This window comes from Rhynchophorus ferrugineus, unplaced genomic scaffold (assembly GCF_030347505.1).
Source record: "Rhynchophorus ferrugineus isolate W39M unplaced genomic scaffold, kcgeb_rfMv2 rfM1, whole genome shotgun sequence".
Lineage (NCBI taxonomy): Eukaryota > Metazoa > Arthropoda > Insecta > Coleoptera > Curculionidae > Rhynchophorus > Rhynchophorus ferrugineus.
The window spans coordinates 51,559,175-51,585,375 of record NW_027472580.1 but is presented as its reverse complement, the minus strand read 5'-3'; the positions used below and the strand labels follow the sequence as shown (position 1 = coordinate 51,585,375).

General features: G+C 29.4%; 1 protein-coding gene across 40 annotated transcripts in view; it reads left to right on the top strand.

The window, feature by feature from the left end:
* The window catches only part of br (broad-complex core protein), a 132,061-nt gene that overhangs the window by 50,609 nt on the left and 55,251 nt on the right, over nucleotides 1-26,201 (top strand). For 20 of the 40 annotated variants that reach the window (XM_076419866.1, XM_076419899.1, XM_076419897.1 and 17 more), the window contains exon 1: nucleotides 17,035-17,673. The exons of the other annotated variants lie outside the window; for them this stretch is intronic. The gene's annotated coding sequence lies outside the window, so the exon portion shown is untranslated. Of the gene's footprint in view, nucleotides 1-17,034; nucleotides 17,674-26,201 lie in introns of those variants that run through there. 40 annotated transcript variants of the gene reach the window in all.

Here is a 26,201-nt window from a genome sequence, read left to right as displayed (position 1 = left end):
AAATTACTGATACACGAACAGAATCTGCTAACAAATAGACAAGGTGAGATACGTTTTTAATGTTTAAGATGCTGTTTTGACTATATTAAGTACATTTCAGCAATAAATTTAGGTGACCATAGAGAAGATTGTAAGTATTGAGAGATAATAATGTTATTTAGAAAAAAAGTCGAAAGTAGCTCTTAACTTTTAAAAGCGAATATTGTAATTAATTGCATAATCATATTAATACTCATAGAACGTAATAAATAAAAAAAAATGTTAAAATCCATGCACTAAAAGTTAGTTAGAGTACGAAACGTAAAATAATATATATGGGAAAAATGTAAATGTAAATATGTTTTATTAAACAGAAATATTATGTCATTTTATTTGTTAGATTAGAAAGAATTATTTAACGTAGTTTTTTAACATAAATGATATTGATATAGTTTGTTAAATTTTTATACATTTAAATTTACTGATACGCGAATAGAATCTACTAGGCTATGCCAGGGGAACTACACTTTTCATGTTTAAGGGGCTGTTGTGACTAAATTAAGTACATTTAAGCAGTTAATTTAAGCGATCAAAGAGAAAATGATGAATATTGAGAGATAATAACGTTATTTAGAAAAAAAATCGAAAGAATGTGATGCCTTATCGTAAACGTCGAAAGAACCTCTTAACTTAAAATGATTAATATGACAATAAATATATAAAATTTTCTTTTCTTTAAGAATGAATATTGTAATTATATCCATAATTATATTAGTATTCACAGTACGTAATTATTAAATAAATATCAGGATCTACACACTAACACTCAGTTATAGGACGGGACGCAAAATCAGTGGGACGAATGTAATTGTCATTTTATTAAACAGAAATATTATGTAATTTTATTTCTTAAATTACAACAAGTTATTTATCCTATTTTTTTAACATGAATGTTATTGATTTCTGCCAGGGGGATAGACCCAGATAGATCGTTTTTCATGTTTAAAGTGCTAGTGTGACTAAATTATATATATTTAAGCAATGAATTTAAGTATATTATAAAAAAATCGAAAAAATTTGGTTCCTTTTCATAGACATCGAATGTACCTCTCAACTTAGAATGACTGATATATTATTTAAAGAATATTGTAATTAATTACAACTTCAAAATGGGGGGACATGAATTCTGCTGTTTACTAGAAAGTCGATAGTTTTCTCTTTCTTTTTTAGTAGAAATACCCCCAAAGCAAATAGAACAGCGAGTTTCCCGAACTGTCCCTTGACCCACACCCACCATTTTACCACCCTACCGGCCCCCTCGCCCTGACCGGGTCCCAAACCGCCACAGCATCCCGCCCGGGTCCTGCCCTCCCGGCGCTACGCCCCTGGCGGTTTTAATTCTCCAGCTTCGGCGTTCAAGGTCGCGCTAGAGCCGACGTTCCGCGTCCAGGCCGCCGAAACGCGCGCCCCGCTCTCTCTCCCATTTTTCCTAGTGGACCCGCGCGCGCCGTTCGCGAAATATTTTTAATTGCTCCGCCTATGCTAATGAGGGCTCGTCGATCCACCCCTCCGGCCTCGCCGGCTCCCGCAAGACTCTTCCGTCGCTCGTCCTCCTACCCCGTACGAGCCCCCTTTTCGGTGGGCCCCCGGCCCCGTCGCCCGTTCGCCAATTCGGCCCCAAAAAATCATTAAATTCTTCGCGGACTATTCCTGCCGTAGTTGTTGCGCGCAGCTTCAACATTTTAATTCTGTTCGGTTTCGCTTTTGGAAAAACGACAATCGAAATCCGTTCATATCGTTTTATTTTATCTGTATTATTGTTTCAGTTTTTTTTTCCTGACCCTCTGAGGAAACGATGACGTATATCTCTACCGTATTATATAACAGTATATTAACTAACAACCATCTTCACAGAGAAACAATACTACATTTATAATTATTTTTCCTTCAAATATAGGAGTTGGTTTTATTATTCAATATCTAATTATATTTTTTTAATGACAGATGTTTTTTGGACCACAAATTAAATGCATAAATAATGCTACTAATTAAAATAAATAACAATAAAAATTGCGATCTCAGTATATAAAAAACTCATTGCAGTTCTAAACCATGTAAACAACAGGATGGTCCTCCTACTGTTGCGATAGTCGCGGGTTCGAATCCTACATGGTCGTAAATTTATGTTTGTGATTGTTTAAAATTTGTGATTGTCCTTAGCAAGAGTGCAAAATCCGACAACGAAAATAACCCTAATCACGCCAGTAACCAGGCTGGATAAGACCGGATGTCTTCTCGGATGATTTCTAAGTTGATCACTCGCCAGTCGGTAGGCTTCATACCGAGGACAGTGACTCGGAGCCCACGTTAGCCACGTTAAAGGAGACTTTAAAATATATAAAATATAACAATAATATCTGCCTGAATATCTTTTGAAATATGGGTACATTTTTCTTACTAAGGGTCATTACAGACAATTAGTTATCAGTAACAGTATATTTAATCAAATTTATAAAATTAGATATAGAGTCGCCAATTTGTTCAGCAGTTTTATCAATACGGAGTATAGTAACCAAAAAAAAGAGATTATGTAAACATTTTAAGAAACAAATAACCATAATATCATATTTAGAAAGCAATAAAAGAAGCTTGCCAGTATTTCTAAATAATTGAAAAAATTTAATTGATTATTAATTTGTAGCTTGAAATTATTTACTCAATAATATCTAACTGAATATCATTTCACATATACGTAAATTTGTTCCTACTAGGAGCCAATACAGACAATTAGTTATCAGTAATGGTATATTTAATCAAATTTATAAATTTACATATAGAGTCGCTAATTTGATTAGCAGTTTTATCAATATGTAGTAACCTAAAAAAAGTAAATGATGGTATAAACATTTTAAGAAATAAATAACCATAACATAATATATAAAGAAATAAACTCGCATCATTTATAATATATCATATATAAATTTAAGATTAATTTTTAAAAAGTAGACACTTGACGACTTGTTAACTAATACAATTAGTTTGGAATTTTTACGAATTTAAAACATTATATTTAATTTTATTTTTATGATTTTATTTTCTATCCGAAGCTCATAGTAATATTTATTATTAACAATAATTTACTTTAGGGCCAATCATACAAATATTGTTCAAAATGAAAATTCTAACGAAGGAAACCATAAAATAATTAGTATATATTTTACGATATATTGGTCACCTCCGTTGGTTCGACTAGTAACATGCCAGTTTTACTTGCATTGTGTTTGCTTAATTGGGCAATGATGGTTCTTAGTACTGAGAGTGATCTTGTGAAGGCCACCGAAGCTCGTCAGACAAGAATGTAAAATTTCACAAAGAATTACCCCTCAGTAACGCCGCTAATCGAAAAGACACGATAAGCCATAGTTTAAATACAGATGAAGAGTTGGTAGGGGCCAGGTCGACGGGGGGCCAAGGTTGCTGCTAGTCTCTCAACAGTCGTGGTTGGGACTATGTAAGAAGAAAAATATACAACAATATTACTCAAACCGAATGAAATAATAAAAATATTATGCAAGAGACATCCAACGAATAATCCGAAACGTATCGAAGAGGGAAAATTTTTGAATCCGATTTTAAATAAACCACCCTCCCCTTTACCCCGGATACAGCCCCCACTCCTCTATATGGTAATAAAACATGCCGAGTTTATTTTTCTCGAGAACAACATCTCATAATAATCAGGGTGAGCGTCTCCCCCTTTCTCCTCTGTCGCCCCTATCCACCGCCCCCTCTCGCTCTTCTTCGTCCCTCTTCCGTAGCCGACCCCCGCCGCCACCATCCTCCCCCGCCCCTCCTGTTTTAATACCAGCAGTCGCCCAGGTAACAAAAAGCGCGGCAGTGGGGCAAGGGAGGGGGCAGAAGGGGGGTAAACAGATACTACTAGAGTATCGCGTATACGGACATACAAAAAGTACGGCGGAGGGATGCTGAGGGGAAATAAAGATGAAAACATTGCAGGTTTTATTGCGGTATTGATTATAAAATCAATAAAATATGGCCCAGGCAGCCGACGAAACGAAACGGGAAAAATATAGCTGATTCCGCACAAAAGTTTATCATGTACAGAGAGAGCACTAGGCAACATTCGTCAAGCGGAAGGGCGATGAGGAGAGCGTCGGGAGGCGGGGAGGGACGGTTTTCGATGGCAGAGCGGGTGAGTGCGGAGGGGTAGGCTAGCTTCGGTTTTAAAATGGGTTTCTTCGAGGGGGTTCGCTGAAACGCGAGGGGTAGCAAGTGTATGATTTATATTTTTTGTTAGTTGTGGCACGGTTTGATTTCTTCTACCTAAGAAATGACTTCATTTTTTCCATTTTCCATTTGCGGCACTTTAATTAATTACTCTTCAATATATGGAGGCTTTTATTTTAATTAATTAAAAAAATATATATTATTAAAATCATAAAAGCGTAAATTTTAATTTATGATTTTTCTGTATACAAATTTAATCCTAACATAATTTTTATTTGAAACACCTAACTGTTTATTATTAATTTATTTAACTTATCTAAGTAAGTAACTATTTACCTTATGTAAGTATTATATGACTTTAAGAATATATAGTACAAATAAAATACAATAATAAGTTAGTAACACTTATCTAGTCAGTTGTACTGTTTCTATATTTTCTATAAAATTAATAAGCCGCATCCAAAGAACTGTCTTCTCAACTTATATCCTCGAGGATTTATTTACACCAAAAGTCACACAATATATACCAGTAATTCGGGAGATGTAGTATACCTCAGATCTCCAAATGATATTAAGTTACAGGATATTTTTCTGCATCAATATATGTCTCAGTGTCAAACTAATTACATGTTGAAAAAATCAAAAAAAATTGTAATTTATAATGATTTAAAATAACAAGATTTTTTTAAATATAATTTAAAGGCTCCTTTTACCAACTAGGAGTTTATCTGGATTGGACCTACAGTTTAACGTCGACTCCTACCGACTGGCGAGTGACCAACTTTAAAAATCATCCCAGAAGACAGGTCTTACCCAGCCTGGTTACTGCGTGACTGGGATCATTTTCCTTGTCGGATTTTATACTCTTGTCTAGGACAATCACAAATTTTAAACAATCACAAACATCAATTTACGACCATGCCCCAGCAGGATTCGAACCCGCGGCTATCGCAAAAGTAGGAGGACCGTTCTATGGCCTTTACCTCTGCGCCACCAAGCCGGCAATAACAAGATTTATATTATTTTATATTACGTACGTTGAAGTATCTAACCCAATATATACTTGTAATATTTTTACAAGCACATCAGTCAGCTTTTTAACATAACAAACTACATAAAATTAACTTTTTAAATGAACGAAATCCATACACATCCCCCAGCACACATCGCATATGTCTCCCTCATTCCTGGGTCCTTCAATTTCTCTTATATAGATCTTTATATAGCTTCCTAAAGAAAAATATACTGTTCAAGAATTTGAGCAATTTATTTGTATTTACTAATGGATTAAGATCAATGAGTACAAATCTTTTATATCGTTTCTGAAAGAGCAAATAATCACAGTGATTTCAGAACTGTTGTGACTTAGCTATTAAGACAGTTGGATTAGCCAATTAATTGATATATGAGTTTCTCCTTCGATGGAGCTACCCCTATGTTATTCAGCCTTCAACATGACGACAAAGTATATCCTGAATGTTTGCGACAAAAAACCGTTCTTTCCATAGACAATTTCTGGGCAAGTCTCTTTTCAAAATATTCACTCTTATCTTACTTCTTGCTAGAGGCTCTTTCATAAAAAGTATTAATTATCAAAAAAAGAAAGAGAAACTTATTGAGGTTGAAATTCGCACAATATTATATATAAATAACAAAAGATAAATAATAAATATTCTCATATCGTTGACTTAAAACTATGTAGCCCAACATTATTTAAAAACAGAATAATTAATTTTAATATTAATGTTTTTTAGACACTTCAAGATAAATTATGTCCTTTATTTAACGATTTTCCGAATAAAAAATGTTTTTTAAACAGTTTTATATAAATTTCATTTATCAAACTAAAAACTTCCATAAATAAGTTCAACACCCTTTTCATCTTTTATGTTGTACGTAAAAACAATCATTGAATCTGTAATTTATAAAAATTTAATAAATATACTTATACGAAACTGATAATTTGCTGATTTTTAACAGCTTGTGATGAGTGTAAAATAAATTACCTGGTTGATGATATAACTTAAGTATAAAGACATAGTTTAACTATTCATCTATATTTCAACAGATATCATTAGTTTTGTATATACACAGTCATTAGCACTTTCTAACCTTAAAATATGATGACATTAATTAAAATCTTTAATTAACACATCTTTTGTTTTATTGTTAACAATAATTTTATTGAAGTATTAGGAACGGAAATATTTCTGATGTAATATTTTACTAGATATAAATCTTTATTTTTCAAACAGCAATAAATTATACCAGTCTAAAATGTCCTTTTGGAAGTTCCAGTTTTTTTTCAAAATAATCCTGAAAAATAATTATAAGAGTCTCAATTGTCTCTTAGAAAATTGCGATAAGTTGGCCAAGATTCTAATAGCTAAGAATTACTCAGTCTACGTTTCATTGTAGTAAGTACACTTACAATTAATAAAAACTTGATCAGTTTTTAAAATTAATTGTAAGTAATGTAACAATTCAATAATATAATACATCCTTTAATATAATAAAAATAGAATATAATTTAGTTATTATGTTGGTTATGTTAGTTATATAGTTTAGTTGTGGTGTTATTTAGTTGATAATATTATGTTAATATACTGTTATTTATATATATCTATATAAACCAACTAAGCAATTTTTTAAATATTGTTATTCGACTTTTGTATTATATCATGTTTCTTGATATTAAAAACATACAATAGTCGAACAACAATATTTTTAAAAAATTGCTTAGTTGGTTTAAATATAAACTCTTGTGAACAAATGTAGGCGATTACTGGATATCTAGACTATATTTAATGAAAAGTCAAGGACGAACCATAGAAGTTGCCTATCGATTGCCTGCCATTAAATTATCTTACCTATAAAGAATAGAAAAAGATAATGATAAAACAACAAGGTGTAATATATATAAACGAATTAAATAATATTATTATAAGGTTATATATTTCAGAATATTTTCCTTTAATTAGTCAGAATCATTTACTAGGTCGAAACATGAAAGTTGAAATAAAATTTCATTCTTATACGCGATGACTAACATTTGTCCATATCGTACACATTATTCCTGATAAAGTCGAATTACTATCAGTCTGTATTTTATTTCTTCCAGTCGTGTTTTCGAGATAAAAAATATTCTAAATATTTGCGTAACAGATAAAGTTTCGATATTCTATTTTCGTCAAGATTATAAAAAGGTGTTTTTTTCTCTTACCGTCGACCCGTGCTTTGTGGGATTATGCAACAAGCGGAGCTTATCACATACGTCTCGGGATTTACCTTAATTTTCCTCGGAGGGCGTCAAGAATTTATACTGGAGAAATACATTCCAGCAGCAGTCGTTTAGTAGTCGTAGTGTTCCGAGGAAGTGGTATAAAATGTTTAAAGGACATATTCAAGTTTAACATGGTAGTGAAATAGCGGTTTAGACGACATTTTAATTTTCAGCTTGATGTTTAGAATAATATAATATGTTATCAATAAGCAAATTTCTAATATTTTTACAGATTTTTTTATTTTAAACCCATTCACTCAATTCATTAATTTGATTTTTGATATATGTATGTTACATATATATAACAGATCTACTGAAAAGTCCCAATACATTTGTTTCCGCTTAAGCACTTTTTCACATCCTCTGGAATTTCTGAAAGGCTGGTAGTCAAATCTAGCGAATATAATCGAAAAAAAAACAATAATTGTTTATCTTCGAATACATTTTGGACAAAATAACTAACAGGTAATATTTGATAATAGATTTGCAATAAACAGCGATAACTAATAAATAAACGTCCTGATCAACTAAAAAAGATTGAAGAAAGAAAGAAAGAAAGAATTGGAAGCATTTCTAGAACAGTTTTCAATCGTTTTCATTAAGATACGTATCACTGAATATTGACCATATAATAATTGTTAATAATAAATTTTATGTGACTTAAAGGCAAGGGATGTATGCGAAAGAATTAAAATCGACAGATAAATGTATAGAATTAAAATTATTTTGTGGCATTTTAAGATTTGTTGTCATTTAATTTCAAGGCCAAAACAAAAATATCATAATTTAATTTAATTTAATTTGAAAAATTTATAGGCACCTTGTGTGTAGAATGGATGCCACATCCACTAATAATGGAACAAAAACATATTCGACTGTGACATTAATCGTTTGCTAAGAGTTTTCGGTATCATTTTATCATTTGAATATATCATCATAAAATCGTGTAATGCTACTTGATAATAAAATTAGCTTTGTAATTTTGAAAATTTAAAAAAAATATATAACAACAAATCTAATATAGTAAATAGAAAATAATTGTTATACCTTCTAAAATACTAATAAAATTAAAATATAGAGGCCATAACTTTATATAATTTTTATTCACTTTGAGAAACATATATTTCTATTGCATTTAACTATTTTTAATTTTGGTGCTTATTACATGGAAACAAAGTAAAAAAAAATGGATTGTCTAAAAGCAAATGTATCTAGAACCTGTTAGAGACACGGACTTCTGCCCTGCCCTTAAACCCTTGGCGCTTGATATAACGAAATGGTAAAAAAATCTGCCTAAATTGGACAATATGTAGACAACTTGCGGTTTAAATGCCAGACATGATCATCCACCCTCTCGTCTCACTGATCAGACTTACACTACTCTACACTTTGTCAAAAGCCCTCAGCCACTTGTTTATTTAATGAAAAAATTTAACTATTACAAATAAAATTAAGCTTACAACTTAATTTAAGTATTTATTTAAGTATTTATACGATAATAATTATAGATACAATATATAGATAATATTAATAATATCACTACAAGCACTCAACGTTTAGTGAACATTAAAAAATATTAGTTGGCATTATCTCATGACATTATATCAGTTAGACAACTTTCGATAGATTACTTATTGTTTATCAAACCGAAGAAGCTAAATCATTCATTTAACTTATCCAGGTTGTTTCAGAAAACTTTCATATTTTTTGAAATAATACGTATATTCCTCAATTACTAATATTTTATCATCACGAAATAAAATCGATTATTGGCAAATATTTCAACATCTCATTTCTATTTTGTTCATTGTCAAATGTATCCGTTCACACGATAATATTATGTTATTTAATATAGCATAAATAAATTTCTTTGTGAAGGTTGAACATTTTCTGTATACTTGACATTTTTCATAACCATCTTTTACGGCTCAAGGATATCTGGCGAGTTGTAAATACGCCAATAATATGGTCGAAAAAAAACACAATTATAACTGAAACCTTAAAATAGGTTTAGTTTGTCTTATTAAATAATTGTAATAAATAAAATGATAAACAAATATTTGGCCCTTAATAATATTGTTGGTAAAAGGTTTGCCCCATTTATAATAATATATAAAATATATGACCGAATTGTCTATTAATATATTACTTTTCCATCAATTGTAATCAACATTTCATAATAATTTATAGTTAGTTCCATCAAGGGCAGAGCAATACTTTGAATCCCACATGTACTTAGTAGTAATAATATTGTATCTATTCATTTCTCATCGTTACTCACGATTTGATGATTCTAAACTAATATATCGTTCAAAGATGCTATATTAGAAGACTACACATTTATCTAATGAAACAATTCATAAATCGGCTCAATATTTGATATATTCATATAACTATGGCTTTTGCCACCGCTTACCATACGCTTCTAAAAGCAGTCAATGTATCTCTTCTCAAGGTTTCTTGAAATCAAATCAGCAAAGAAATGAAAACTGAAGCATTGGCTACCCGATTAACTAAATGTAGTACACGCTTCACAATCGTTACACATTACATCTTCGGTCCAAGAGCTGTGATAGTGATGCTCTCCACATTCAGGTTACTCTATTATATTTAGGCAAATACCTGTCACTTCTGATCAATTGACTCTGATTATTTAACCTTGATGTTGCTTTTCTGGAGCACCCTGCCAATATGGTCTGTTTATTCATGAGAAAAGCATATAGCTAGTTAAAATAACTGTGGTGAAACAAAATAGATTAATTATTTACAATCAATATTTAATGGTTACGTTTGACAGATATTAAATTTTGCGATATAACCTTTCATATTAGAAGAATGTTGATGGCATCTTATTTTTCCTAATGGTAAAGTTTGATTTTTTTCATTTAATAATTTTAAAAGGCTATATGCTTAACTGTATCTAACACCTAAATCATCCAGATATTCATCTAACTCTGAAAAAAAATTCAACAAATCCCCTCTAAATAATGTTGCATTATCACAATAAAGTACAAATTTGAGGTTCTTTGTTACTTCCAGAATAGTAACATCTAAATAGACTTGGATGCTGCTGAAAAAGTAATCACCAAAACAACCAAAAGCTGTAGAAAGAAATGCCGTGGAGTTATATCAGCACTGAGGCTGCACTAGTAAACAAAATAGACATTACTAAACCGACTCGCCTTGGCGTAGTGGTCAAGGCCTACTGTTGCGATAGTCGTGGGTTCGAATCCTGCTAGGAAACCGTCGTTTGTTTGTGGTCGTTTATAATTCTGAATGTCTAAAATGCAAGAGAAAAAATCCGTCAAGCAAAATGACCCCAGTCTCGCCAGGTCTGGCTGGGTAGGTCCAGAGATCTTCTGGGGTAATCTTACCTACTTAGGTCACTCGTTAGTCGATAGGCTTAATGCAGAGGACCGTGGTTCGGAGCCCACATTAGGTAATAGGTCCAGTTCAGATAAACCCTAATTGGTAAAAAAGTGACCATAAAATATAATAAAAAAAGACATTACTAAATGACTAAAAGAAAAATTATCATAGTAATCATATCACAAAGAGGTATGCACTAATCTAATGAATGTGAATAACTACATTTTCTATAAATATATATATATATATATATATATATATATATATATATATATATATATATACAATAAATGTATATGCTGCCAGTTATATAAATATTTGACTATTCTAGCTCTATAGTGCATTTTTAAATTTGTTTTTTTTTTCAGTTTCGAAACATGTGGCAAGAAACAGATTCTATTTTTAAATTTTATTACTATTAGTTTAATTTTAAAAACCATGACCTTGCCAAGGAAAATAATGCAATTTAGAAAAAAATCTATTTTTGCATTCTAACGTTTTGGATAGTTTTCAAAAGAGAGTGGAAAAAATAGACGAAATTTCAGTTTTTCGCGTTGTTGTTTTGCAATCGACCCAAATGCAAATAACACTATGTCAATTTATATCCAAGAGGTTTTTTCCGAGAAATTCATTATAAAAAGTTTCAAGACAAAGAATTTTCACAATATTAGATAATATTTGAGTTCAATATAAAAATATCATTAAAATATATCGTGTTTTAATTACATTTCTTTATACGATAATACTAATTATTTTTATTTTCTTTTAATTGAAATATCTCACCAATCACTCGCCACCATGATAATATTGTTGCTGTGGTAAAATACAACAGCTATTTTTAACGTTAATTACTAATAGTTGAATTTTAAAATCATGACCTTGCTAATAAAATTAATGCAACATACCATATTAAAAGTGCATTTTATTATTCTATTTTTATTATAATCAAAGTTTAAAAGCAATACGTTTTCAACGTCTAAGGTAAGAAACCTTAGTGCATGCTACCGATTCGATTTTAACCTATTTATTTAAATATCCTAAATATAATTTATAATTATTGATCCTACCTATATTAGATGGTTAACTTTACAAATATAAATAAATCTTGTAAATAAAGTGTCAGTATTAACTAAATATTTTACGTTTTATCAGTAGTTAATTCTTACATTATTCTGTTAAATGATGTAATATCTATTTTTTCTGTTTTTCTTAATTACTATCCTACTCCTTAGACATTTGCTATAGATTTAGTTAATTCTGTTGAAAATGCTTTTCATATATACAATTTATATTTTACTTTTAAATGTGTTTCCAAAAGTAAGCATTAATTTTCAACAACACATTTTTAATTAATGTCAAATAAATAACGATAGATAAACACTAAATTCAATACAAGCAATCAAATTTTAAAGTATTAAATATTCATTAATAATAATTATGTTCAGTGCAACCAAAATCCAATAAATTAGTTCAAATATTTTTCTTAAATAATCCTATTGCTCTCATTTATATTAAAATGTAATAATGAACACATTTAAAAATGCATCCTGTTCTTATGTATGCTCTAAGCAGTAAATGCGGTAAATTATGTTATTGATATATTATTCCAACAACAACACTTCACAACTAGACAAACATAAGCCTAGGTCAGTTATCTAACTGCAATTACTGCTACTCGACGAACGAATCTATTTAACTCCGAATTATCCTCAGATTTAAAGGTCGCGCGTTGCATTTTAATTTGGGATTTTATCTGAGATACACGTGTATTGTTATTAACAAGCGGTGTTTATTATGAAAAAACTCTCGCCGTATTATTTAAACTATTTTTATCTAGCATTTTTCTGTTTCGTCTGTTATCATATGATTTTAGCGATAAATGGGACAAAGTCTTATTTACTTATTAGCTGTTGTTAATTATCCATAAAATAGTAATAAAATTTATTTATACATTTTATGATTACGATTAATTGTCTTGTGAGAGTGAGAAAAAAAATAATTTGACCGAGAACCTATATTCATTGTTTTTAAAATTTTATTATACAAACTGCATACTACATTTAATAATATAAGAAAGCTGTTAATTTGTTACTAAATAAATAATGTTTAAAATATGTTAATATGATCACCCGTCAATTCCAAATAATTACATTAATTAACAATATATGAGGCTAAATACCTTATCATACTATTACGTTGAAAGCGATTACGAATGGGACACAATTATCCCTGTGTGATATTATTTGTTTTTATCCGTATGTAAGATTTAACAAGAGTATTATCTAGAATAAAAATTCGCAAATGTATAATAGTTTCACTGATAACCTAGTTTTCTGATTTCATTCTGCGACCTTCACGTGGATATTTGTGGCAAATATTACACGTTTTCAGTTTGGAGTTAAATTATTAAAAAGGAAACAAGATAGTAATTAAGGTAAATGTTTCTTTGCTAATCTATGTTGCTAAACTTGTGTTAAAATATATAAAATAATGCTTTAAATAATGTCAGAATCCATCGATATTTATATTAGTGTCATATTTTAACGATCATTCGTTTAAAAATATTTTTTTAACTTTTTAAACTAGTCGTTGTCGACTAACCTATAATATATCTTTGCACTAACTTAAATTTAGGTGTATATCTAGAAGGACGAATCTCTAATATAAAATGTTGTTTTAAATAATATCAAGTGTCAGTGGCCATCAATATTTATATATACAATATTGCCATATATTAATGATCATTTGTTTCAAAATACTTTGGCTTGATTGGCTTGAAAACTTGATTTATGTTTGGCATCGATTATATTATTATTTGATGATATTATTTGATTTATTTATATAAATCAAATCAACAATCAATACAAACGTAACTGTTAATATAAAAGAACAATCTAGTCAGGATCATTGTTGAAACCTTCAAGAACTAATATATATCTTAATATTACCTAAAATAATATAAACCTAGTCATCTTTGTATATCAGTACAGCATCAGTTATTTTACAATTATAAATCACCGCTCATATTTAATGATAATTGACGTAATAGTATTAATTTTGAGATAATATCCTATAAGAGATGTTGATTGTGATACTATTATTACTGTTGTACTTTGATTAAAACATGGTCTAGTTTAGCATAGTAAAAATTGAATACACAAGGTGGCAAATTTTACTGTTTGTTAGATGGCCGATAATGCTGCGCTACGTAAAATGGGATGTTGGCAAACGATTGAGGTACCCGTTTAACGTTAACGTACCAAGCTACTTTTCAGTTTAAATATTTTGCTGTGCATTTTTTAAACGCAGTTAACGAGTAAACAGTAATGAGTTAATATGTAGTACAGGTTATAAACTTTCTATAAAACCGAAATATTCATTTTACAAATTAATTATCGTTGATAATTATTAATTGTTTTGAAGTTAATAATATAAAGTAATGATAAATTGTTATTTGTAGAAAAACGGATGTTATTTGAGAATATCTTTTCTATAGTAATTAACGCGGTACTTACTAAATGATTAGCTATAAATGTTAACTACATCAATTATTAGCGAAATAGGAAATGTCAATAAATAAAAGCAATATTCTTTTTTTGAATTTTGTTATAATTTATGTGCATTTTTACAATCCATAACAAAACTCTTGAAGTATTAATCGCTATTCATATGAGAATAATTCCAAGACTATTCGCAAAAGTATTGAAATAGTCAAATATATAAATGTTACATACAAGGTAAAGCTTGAAATACCATGAATAGTGAACACACTCTGTGAATTTATGAAGAAAACTATTAGAAGTTGATTTGAAACCTTTTTAGGATATCTCAAAAATATTATTTAACAAGTACTAGTGGGGAAAAAACAGATCCCGTATAATATATGGTCGGATTTAAACACTCGCGCTATCTTAACAAACAAAAATGTCAATCAATAAATAAATTGCAATAAGGAATTAATAAACTGAAAACTTTTGATTTCTTTGAATTTTTTTTCTTTATCAGGTTTAATACTTTTGAAATTAATTAAAACCAAAAACAATTATTAAAAAAATAATAACATAATTGTGTCGTTCAAACTATTATTTCATAAAAAACAGATATATTGTCTACAAAATAAACTAATTCAATACTGTTCAAAAATTGTTAAACTATATATTACAACAAAACAGTAATTGTTAAATAAATTAACAAATTTATAATGGAATTGAAATGTAATCAATTATTGAAACAAATATTGATAGCTATAGTATCTGAAATAATAACAAACATGATAAAATTGTGTATATTTAATAGTAATTTTAGCTCTAGCAGTAAGATCTTATAATTCCACCACATTATCATATGTCTTAAATATCATTACAAAATAAATTTAATAGTTTGATTCAACAGAATATAATAATATGTTAAAATCTATAAAAGCAAAAAACCTTTAATCTGAATTAAAAAAAGAAACTAAAGAGTGTTATGATTCCAGTGCTTCGTATCTCATAGAATTTGACAAAAAACTTAAATTTTGATGTTTAAAATAAGCTTTTATTTCAAAATTACCCCTAAAAAGTTATAACAATAAATTTAATATAATAAAAAGCCAATTTGGTATAAAAATTGCACCAAAAAAAAACGATTTGCAAGAAAAAATAAGTGAAAAGTGGCAAACTTTTCAACATAACCTATAAAACTTCACATGGCACAAAAATCCAATGTCCATAATGTCCAAATTATTACAACATCCACTTTTTTCACCGAATTTAGCTTTATAATTAATATTGATTTTAAATAAATATATTTGTAATAATCGCATTTTATATAAAGAGAACGAATAAGTAATTATTAAATAATTAGTTGTAACAATGTATAAAAATTCTTAAATAACTAAATTACTTATACAAATTGTAATGCAGACAATACGATCAATTTTGATTTTGTACTTTGAAAAGAATTAATCTAAATCATCTAAAACAAAATAAATCCAAATCAATTACATCATACAAAAAAGTTATATAATTACTTAATATTAAAAAAAATTAATAATTAAAAGGAAAATAAAATAAGGGAGGATATAAATGAATAAAAATAAAATAAGATAGTAATTAAAGTAAATAATATTTCTTTGCTAATTTATGTTGCTAAACTTATGCTGAAAAATATTATGAGAGAAATATCATTAAAAATAAAATATATCTGTATTGTAAAATCGCTTGTTATATAAAGTAATATTTAAATAATTAGTTACAACAATGTATAAAAATACTTAAATAATTTATTATACAACATTTTAATGCTAAAGATAGATCAATGTTGATCTTATACTTTGAAAAGGATAAATAAATCTAAAATCCAAATTAATTATAACATATAAAAAGTCGTATTATTATTTAACATTAAAAATAAAAATTAGTAATTAAAAAGCAAATTAATATGCGAAAATCAATAGAACCATTAGAGGGAATAAAAAGAAAACAACATAGTAATTAAAGTAAATAATATTTCTTTGCTAACTTTGTGGCTAAACTTGTGTTATTGTAAGATCGCATTTTATATAAAGTAATAATAAAAGTAATAATTAAATAATTAGTTATAAAAATGTATAAAAATAGTGAAAAAATTGAATTATTATACTAATTTTAATGCTGAAGATACTATCAATTCTGATTTTGTGTTTTGAAAAATTAAACTAAATAAATCTAAAACAAAATAATCTAAAATCCAAATTAATTACAACTTATAAAAAAAGTAGTATAATTGCTTAATATTAAAAATAAAAAATTAAAAATAAAATGAATCTACGATCGGTGGTGAAATAGAACAAATGAAATTAATCAATAGAGGGGAACAATTAAATCAACGTTGAAACGTATAACGTAACGGGACGAAGACGAGAGGTGAAGGGGTGAAAAAAAATGGCGAAAGCGTAAAACGCCGCCCCTGACCGTTTCATATTTTCATAATCGAGAAGAAACTAGCAGGTCGGCATAAAAACGGGGACGCGCGAGCGAAAGTGTGCGACCGGGACCGGCCAGGAAACGGGAAACCCGACGCCTACCGTCGGGAACGCTTTTACTTTTCGAAAAACGGAGGAGAAAAAACGAAACGAAGAAGACGACAACGACGGAAAAAATCCAACCAAAAAATCGTTTTGCGCGCCCGAATACGAAACACCACCACGGGCCATCGTCGATCCCCCAACGACCGTTAGACGAAGAGCAGAAGTGAGAGAGCCGCGTTCGATTTTTTTATTTTGATATTTTTAATTGCGGGTCTGTACTCGTTATATTCTGCGCATTTTCATTCGCGAATAGGCGGGGTGGCCTCCCCCCTTTTCCTGCTGCACGCACTATTTTTTAGTGCCGGCTTATTACAGCAGATGTCTCATGGCGATGTCCCAATAAAGAATAAGCGTGGTCCTCCGTCATTTTTTGCCCGCGCTCCCAATTTTCATATACTCGCTGGTGTTCGCGCCGACCTGATGCTAAATTTTTCGTATATTTTTGCGGATGTAGCCAGTTAGTTTTTTTTTCCAAGCCAAGAGACGTTAAGCGCAGCTCTCTCTCGTGGACGATCGTACATTTCGTATTTTTGGCGGGGTTTTAGTGCCTTTCATCGGTCTCTCTTGTTGTTTTTTTTCGTCTTCCTTTTTATTTTTGACGTTTGTGCGGAAACACGTGACGGAATCGGATTTTTTTCGCACTTTTTTTCGTTTGTCTCAACGGACCGATAAACGTTCTACGTGCACACACCATGGATGTTTGGAAATTCCAATGACTTTTAGTGGAGATTTGAACGATTCTAAGGTAAATTTTAAACATTTTTAACGAAACGAGCCAAAAAGCCATCGACTTGAAACTGTTTATTTATTTCGATTTGCAAATCCAGCATGAAGTTTTTTATCAAAACTGACTCACATAAAAGACCCAAATTATCAACGTGGTATATTATATTTCTTAGTCAGTGGCGTCCACAACATTCTCGCACAATTCTCTCAACAACGGATATGAAATTAAAAAAACAAAACAAAACAATAGTGAATTCTTCGAACTGAAAGTATAATAACCAAATGAATGGTCGAACCGGACGGTTTTTTTTCCTTCATTCATTCATTTTCCTCAAGATCCAGTTACACACACTATTTTTCCATCGTACATTATTATTTTCGACACTTTTATCCGCTTATCCAACACTGCAACGAACTTTCCAATTGTTTCTGTGCGTGGCACACTTCGTATCTGGATCCTTCTCCATCGAGGGTCAGATAGATTCTATTGTCTCAAGGCGTTCGGTGGGCAGAGTGAGTTTCTCGGCTTCAAAACAAATAAAGCTCTGGGCTCCAGTCGCAAAGATTAGGGTTATTCGACGATAAAAGAGGTTTTCCGTTCAAACAGAAAATATTTTATTATGTGATAGAATCTGCTTGGTAATCGTAATTATCTTAATATAATTGACCAAATGTTTGCAGTAGTGCTCCTGATGCAAGAATGTACGTATTTGGTTCATATCGAAACAATAATGCATTTTTAAACCTTGGCCTCAAAAATACACATATGTTATTGTCGTGATAATATATATATATATATATATATATATATATATATATATATATATATATATATATATATATATATATAATTATTATTATAACATAAGGCGTAGAATATCTGAGATACAGTATAATATCTAATATCTAATATACTTAACATATAACAATGCATTAAATCTAAAAACACTTTATTTAAAACTTATCAAATCTCTTTGTATATTTATTAGTAATTGTACATGTACGAACCATAATTTTTCGTGCAATTTTATATAAATATAATTTACTAATTTCACATAATTTAACCTAATAAGTTCTATATAATTCAATAAATAAAGCAGCCAACAGACGTAAATAGTAACTTATATATAATTGAAATATTATTTTAAAACTATTTTCTAATATGCAATGTGCGATAATTGTACCTTTATTGTTTTTTTAATTATATATCTAACATATATCAAATCTTAGATCTAACATCTTCTATCTACCTATTTAGATTAAGCATCATTATTTATTTATTTTGTTTTCTAGGAATGTAACTAATCTATATAACTACCAATTAAAGTAATATTAATACTGGAGAAGACTTCACGTATTATATCGTATTTATATATAAAAAAGGAAGTAATAAAATTGTTATCCTTTTATTTATTTTCTAATGTATCAATATTTATTTTCATTTATTTATTACTAACGTAATGTCTTATATAATGAAAATCATATATACAATAAAAAAACGTAGTTCTTATTCTCCCATATTGTAAAAGCAAAACAACAGAATCATCAGAGTGCTGAACTGCAACATCGAACGAAATCTAAAAAGCGAAAAAGAAACGGGAAATGTAACGTTTAACGGTAGCGCAATAAAAAAATTACGATGCCGGTTAGTTTCTACCCTCGCTCTTGCTCGGGAACGACCCATTTTCGGAGAAGAACCCGCAACTCTATCGCGCCTGTTCCTTTCCCTTTCATTCTAGGATGCGTAGCGGTGCGTTCGCAATTTTTTTGCGTCCCCGCTCTATTTTCCGTGTTCCTTCTATTTCCCCCTTCGGTTCCGTTCGTTTTTCGTTTCCCCCACCGCCGGCGCGTTGTCCAATCAAATTTTTTATAATGAACTTTTTTAATGATCGGAGCCTGGAGGACGTGTAATATGAAGCGGATCTAGGATTGCGATTTCGACCGAATCCGGAATGTTCCAGGCCTGGACTTTATGCCGTGAGGAAATTTATTGCGGGAGATGTTTGATGGCGTTTTTTTGATTGATTTTCCGATAAAGAAATTCGCTTTGAGCGATTTAAGAAACATTTTTTATAAAAAAAAATTATTCCTGGCTCTATCTACATTCTAATGTTATTACATAAATTATGAATTAATGATATTACTAATATTACTGATTAAATATTGCAATAATGATTAATATGTTACAGTATTATTTTATTTTCGCGAATTTATTTTGTTTTAATATTATTTGTAGTCATGTCTTATTGTGGTATAATCCAACTTAATCTAGTAACAATATTAACAGAGAAAATTATAACAATGATAGTTAATTGCTTAGATTTTACATTATTTATTTCATTATTTATGTCATTCTATGTAAACTTGCTAGGAGTAGTATTATATCAGAAATGTTAAATAAAAATTATTCATTTTACTCATACTAGTTAAGAAGAAGTTTACAAATAAAAGTAATTATAATTCTAGTAATAAATTTTGGATTGTGAATAAATTGTCCTATACCACAAATAGATATATTGGCTGACATCACTAAGCAAGCAGGTTCTAAGTGGTTATATGGTTCTAATTATTACAGGCAAAGTAATAAAGAATAATTTAATTCAAGCTATTAATCAAGCTATGTAAAACCAAATTTCTTTTGTGGTAATATCCAGATTAATCACATTTGGTTGGTAGTATTCACCAATAACACAGCATCAATCGCGATTAAAATCAGTGATTTCAATCAGTGAATTTAAAAGCACATGGCACACATATATATCACAACAAATTTCATATCTAAACTTAATTAACATTTGATTGATGCACTCCAGCTGGTGTGTTCTACATAATTTTAAAACACGGCACTGTTTTCTCACATAACTATATTAATTCAAAGGGTTTTAGTAGTTATAGTACTTCGACGTTTTTGTGATCACGCAATCTTTCTTGATGTTTTTACGATGACTGTTGGTACCCTTAGATATTTGTGCATGTCCCAGTATCTAATGTACCCTGGCCCTTTAATATGTATCTGAATCAATACTGAAGAGAACTTTTTTTTAGTAAGTTTGGGTCAAGTTAATATTAAATTTCTTTGTACAACACTATAATTCCACACCGTTTCCAATTCCAACAGTTTGTTATAGAGTGATAATTCGGATTGTCGTTTAAACAACCACTACGTTTTTTTTTTTGAGCCTCATAAAAATATGCTTTTGCATCCAATACAAAATAATATTAATTAGGCTTGGTTATTCAGCTTTTATAGCTAGCGTTGTTAGTTTTGCAGTGCCAAATTTCTTTTTATAACCTATAAAATGTGAATAGTTTCAAGTATTTGTCCAATTTATCGCGAAATATCAATTCGAAAACAAAGAAGTTTGATTTTTAAGTTGAAAGATTTGATGGGTTTTTAAACCAACGTTATCCCGAGTATATAAAAACTCCTGGTAAAATATTTTTGCGAGAAATCGTTTGGCCACCTGTTGTGAATATTAATTAAAGATTCACTGACATCTCCTGACTGGTGCGTCCTACCTCACCCGCCATATTTATCAGACATTATTCCTTCTGATTAACTACACCCTATTTTGGTTATTTTATAACAAGACTATTCGATCTCTTTAGTCAATCTTACAACCCTGAAATTTTGGGGATTAAATCAAACAAATTCCAGGGTTATTTTTTTTTAATCATGTAAAAAAAAGTATTCAATAGAAATATCGTATTAGCGGTATATAGGAATTCATATGTGTATATAGCTTATTTACAATCTGATGAAGGTTGGAATAATTTCATACGGATTTTAAACGTTAGAAACATTTCCTATCAGTAAGACTCAACTGTTATATAGCGGATATTTGCAGTAATTTGAAATCCAATTTTACTCATTTTTAAATATCCTTTTGAACTAGATCACAATTGACTAATTTTATGTTATTTAATATTAAGCTGCCTAAGCCTGTTACTTTAACAAATTATTTTAAATAAATAGTACAAGTGACCGATATTTTGTAGTTCTAAGGTAATAATAGATCTTTTTTATTTTTACAACAATGTCACTATATCAAAAAGTTCTTGTGTCATTCGAGGAGATGGCGATGTTTAAGGGGAAAAGGATAAGACAAAGCATTGCTTAGCTGAACCGAAAACCTTAGGAGGATCGGCAAGACTTTAGGCCTCTTCGACTAGCCTAGGTTCAGAGTCACTCATAATTTCAAAAGATTTAAGAGCGTTACTTTAAACAATAGATTATTCTAACACTACTTCATCAATCCACAATGGTGTTGTAAAATACAGTCACAAAATAAAAAGACATATGAAAGCTGAATTATGAAGAACAGTGATTCAGTTTAAGTATTAATGAGTTACCGACATACCTAATGATTCAGATTTATCTAAATCTGCTTCAAAAATCCGTAATCGTATTGTAACGTAGAATCACAAAGTAAGGAAAGTGATAAAATCTGAATTAAAAATGACAATGATTCAGTTTGAGTATTAATGAATGACTGTCCACTAATAATGTAAATAAATCTAAATATTCATTCAGATAAAAAGCGTTGTAATGTAAGACTAACTTAACTTAAGGAGTCATTATCAGCGGAGCCGTGTTTCTATCTTAAAAGATCGACTTTCTAAAAATTCTAATTCTAATGGTCTAAATGTTAGGGTATAGGTTGGAAAACTTGTCAGTACTGAGTATCAATTATCTTTGCATACGGTATTCATTTAGTCTATATATTTATTTAGATGATATATGATTTAGATGTTGATGATGATGATCTGGAATCAGGATTACTTATTGAAACAGGTAATCCTCAGGATTTATCGAATGACCGGAATATACGACTGTACTTAAAATTGTTCATAAAATGGCTTTAATTTTCAAGCGGTTATCCTATGGCATGATATATTCACAAAATATGTAAAAAGGAAACAAAAAGGAGAGCTAACTTTGCTTATTGATATAAATAAACGTGTACAATGCGAGGAAATAGTTTTTGAACTCTATTCTAACCGTAGAAGCACTTGACGCCAATTTGTGCACGGCTGATGCTAAATTAGAATTAAAAACACTTTTATTAAAAAGGAGATAAGATCCTCGAAGAAATTAATTAATGTAAGAATGATATGACGAAAACAAGTTCATTTAAATAATAATAATTAAAAAGTAAAAATAATAATGAAGATATGGAAACTATATATCCGTATAAAACTGATTGAAAGAAAAACGGCACTACAAATCATAATTTGCAAGTGAAAATCTTAGTTAAGTGTTATGTGAGTGGGGTTTTCTGATGAGGTAATTCTGATTCTTTCGACACAACGTACACAATTTAGTAGTTTTAGTTTAATTATTATTAACTGGTAGTTTTATGAATATTTAATTAATTTGTCAATAAAAATAAATAGTCTTAACTTACCGTTACCTATCTATAAAATAGGTTCTATCCCGTGTCCCCAGATTTAAAAAATCCTCTATTCCTACCCAAGAAACACCGCATTATCAATATATTATATATAATATATTATAAAAAATTGTTATGTTTGAAAACATATTTAATTTCTTCACAAAAGAATTAACGATTTTTTAAATTATTAATGACAGTTATTACTAATAAAATATATTTTATCATTAATTAACATATCTCTTTCTATTTTAAATATATTCTATTTTAATTAGCCCAGGGAGAAATAAATAATATAACTATATATAAGGTACTCAAGGGAAAACATTTTTGCCATTTGACTAATATTGCTTAACATTATAGAAATTAGTACGTTATTATAATATGTTTCAAATTAATTTTGTTCTAACTATAATTTTCTTTTCTATATTTATTCTTCAAATTCTTATTTCTGAATCTGAATGAAAGAGAGATATTTATATGTTTAAGTGAAATCTCTACATCATTTTGCTACTACGAAGTCGCAAGTTCAAATATGTAAATAGATTTTAGACACGTCAAGCTCTTGGATTTTTAGTGACTGAGCTTATTGCTTAGAGTAGACTTCTCACTACGATCCTCACCAATAAGCTCTCCGACTGACCTACTGGTCCCAGAAAACATCTGGTGTTACCTTGCCCGGTTATTAATATGACTGGGATTGTTTTCTTTGTCGAATTTTATCACAGCCAGAAAAAAATTTACATGTCTCGGCAAGATTGTCCCAGCAAGATTCGAACCTATGTCGCCTTAATCACTGTAGTAACCAAACGAATAAAAATGTAAAATAAAACAAGTTCTTTCTTACTGAAAAAAAGCAAAAAATTAAGTATATAACACATGTCATATGTTACTGTGATCAAAATATGCTAAAACGTAATAGTAGTGTTGTGCTTTATATTACTTTGAATTTTGTATTCCTTCCGCTAGGACAAACCGTCCATAAGGAATATTATTTGAGTGTTGTTTGCATAAACTATTCGTATCAAGAAGCCGGAAATATACCCCCTCACATTTTATATTCTTCGCGACTTTTTCATAAATAATCAACTCAATATAATAATATGATAGGTATAATTATACACATTATACACACTTCACCCACATAACAACTCATCATTGATTACACTAGATTGGAGGAAATTTAATTCATTATTCATTATTTTATCATTTTATCAATAATAATCCATTAGTTGATTATTTAGTTGATTTTTTTAATCAAACTAAAAATCATATGAATTAAAAATAATAAAGTTTGACTAAAATCCCTAAAAACGACTGGCGATTACCCCCTAATTAAAACACTTTTTTGATTATAACTCACAACAAACCACTATTTAACTTAAAAATATCAACCAGTCAATTTCAAATCAACTGAAATAAAAGAATAAAAATTATAAATATTTTCCAAACAAGATATTTTACGTAAACGGCAAAGAATGTAATATAAGTCTTGGGTCCTATTTTATTTTTGTTTCTATCTAATAATAATAGTGTGACCATGTAATGTTGAAATGTGCAGTTTCTGGTTTATTCTGCCTGATATAAATGATCGTTTTACCGCATTAATTTAATTAGGTTTATATTTTATCATAATATGCAGATTCGACTATGACGTTTTCTTAGAACAACATACTTGGATTGTCCAACAATAACGGTGGCCACAACTAATGAAATAAACCCATTAAAAAAATTGGTCAATTATTTGCCAGAAAATGGTATCTTTTCAGAAACGTTGTTTTTAGAATTTCGTAGTAACGCTGACGTGCTTATTCAATTTTTTTAAATAGAGAAAAACAAAAACGAAACATTGGAATGATTCTATTTATTTTAACATATGCATTAAAATATATTTAAAAAATTACAAGATTAATAAGCCAAAGCAACCGTTCTAGTTATCTGAAACAAAAAAGAATATTATTCAATTAGAATAGAAGTCTTTAATTATGGTAGGATTTTTTTAGTAAACGCCTTTAAGGCTTTGAATAGGAGATAGTTTACTCTAGCGTGGCTAACTGCACTATCAAAATAGTTATAACTACAGAATTTATTAGAAAATCCTGTTATTTCTATTGGCGATATTTGTACTGCGTTTAAAGAATAAAATTGCTTGGACGGTCCACCTACTGGAACGGTAGTCGTGGGTTCCTGCTCCTGTTCGGTGGGGAGGGTGGAATCTGTTTGCGTCATAAATGTATGTTTGTTATTGTCCAAAAAGCAAGGCAAGAAAAAATCCAAATAGGAAAATAATCCCAATCAAGTCTAACTACGTTTTGCAAGACCAGATATCTTCTGGGATGATCAATTTGGTCACTCGCCAGCCGGTGTAGACTTAATGCCGAGGACCGTAGTTCGGAGCCCACGTTAAGCTGTAAATCCAGTCCAGATACAACAGGGTATACAAATTATTATATTTAGTATTATTATAACATTAGTATTTATAACATTAATATAGTATTATTATAGACTATTCAAAATAGCAGTGAACTCAAGTCATCTCAATTTATTTGTATATTGCATGTTTATATATTGCAACATTTTAATGCAAATAAGATAATGAAACAAAAATATTAAATGTATAAATAAACAAAAATCTATAATTTATTTTAATACTATAAATCAATTTTCACTGCTATTTCGAATAGACTATATATATTTTAAATAAAGTTATTGTTTAACATGTTACTGATATTACAGGCTGGATTTCTTGGAAAGTTTAGAATATTTTCTATATATAATAACAAAAATTCAAAATGAAACAGGTTTCGAACCTTTAACTATTACACTACAAAACTGGATTCTAATCATTTTATATTAACATTTTTCATATGTTATAATATTTAAAAAAATAGGTTCACTTTCTTTCTTTTATCAATTTCAATGAAATTGAAACATATATAAATAATTAGCTTCTTAGTTATTAACCTCAATTAGTAGTTTTCGTGGGAATCAATATTTTGTTCTTTTGTATACTTATTTACAAATTTACTTACAAACCGTAATATATTGGTATACAAGGTAAGGTAGAGCAATTATTTTAAGAATACTTGCTGATATATCGAATAGGTAGTAGTTTATACGTTTCGAAGCCTTTTAAATTATTTGGTTTAATAAT